Raw genomic sequence first — 1,010 nt, forward strand, 5'->3', positions numbered from 1 at the left:
TGACCTTGGGCAATCGAGTTCACTTCTGTAATTCAAACTGCGATACCTGCTTCCAAAACAGAATGCGTCTACGTTTGGGGCTTCTTAAATAAAATGGAATTTTAGAAACAAAAAGATTTCTAAAACAACCTATTTTCTGGCCTGATTTCCTAAACAATCCCATCCATAAAGCCATAAACGTTTGTTTCTTCGGTAAGTTCTTATTTGCACCAGTGTATTACTGAATATGCCTGAACTTTGACGCTTTTTCTAGCTCTAAACAGAATAGTGTTATTGCCATCTACTTACTCTTAAATAAGAAACAAGGCTAATCTACCCAAAAGAGAGTGAAATATCCTAAATGAAATCTACTGGCGGACAGAAGAATTGCACTTGTCTGCTTTGTACGCAAAAGAAGCTGGAAGATTACAACTGTGTCACATGTATGGTATCCTCAAACCTCCAAAATCTACTATACTGAAAAAGGACTGAGGAAATGAAAGTGCAGATGGGAGCGAGGGAAGCCAAGCCTCGGTTTTAGGATCCAAAGACGGAAGCCAAGGTGCCGGTCTTAAGTTTAGTCCTTGATAACTTCGTTCCCTCTACTGAGAAGACGTGTGAGGTGGCGGCTACAAACTGCAGCTCCCACAGTGAGAGGTATCATCGTGATTCCAGCGTCGCTCCCAATCCTGAATTGGATTCCTGGATTGGAATGGGGAGCAGCAAAATCGTAGCCAAGGTGAATCACCTAGCTACTCCGGGCAGCGAGGGCGGTCATTCTGGGACTAGCATCCTCACTAGGATCGGAGTTCTCCACCACACCAGGGAAGGAGGAAAGGCTGCCCGAACCCGAGGAAGGTACTACGGACACCTGACACCTGCCCCGGACATTCTGTGGGCCCCACCCTCGCTCTCTGGTGTCCTAGCCCAAACCAAAAACCCAGCCTGGGCGCGAGCGTGAGCCTCTCGCGTTTCTGCTTACTTTGTCGCTGGTGCTCTCGGTTTCGTGGTCGCCGCCGGCCGCCTCTCCT

General features: G+C 47.6%; 1 protein-coding gene across 1 annotated transcript in view; it reads right to left on the bottom strand.

Annotated features, from left to right (window-relative positions):
* Positions 1-1,004, bottom strand: part of CDS1 (CDP-diacylglycerol synthase 1) — a 55,669-nt gene extending 54,665 nt beyond the window's left edge. The window contains exon 1 of the mRNA XM_012805329.2: positions 962-1,004. The gene's annotated coding sequence lies outside the window, so the exon portion shown is untranslated. The remainder of the gene's footprint in view (positions 1-961) is intronic.
* Positions 1,005-1,010: the final 6 nt, after the last annotated feature.

The sequence above is a fragment of the Otolemur garnettii genome, unplaced genomic scaffold (assembly GCF_000181295.1).
Source record: "Otolemur garnettii isolate 467f Iridium unplaced genomic scaffold, OtoGar3 scaffold00039, whole genome shotgun sequence".
Lineage (NCBI taxonomy): Eukaryota > Metazoa > Chordata > Mammalia > Primates > Galagidae > Otolemur > Otolemur garnettii.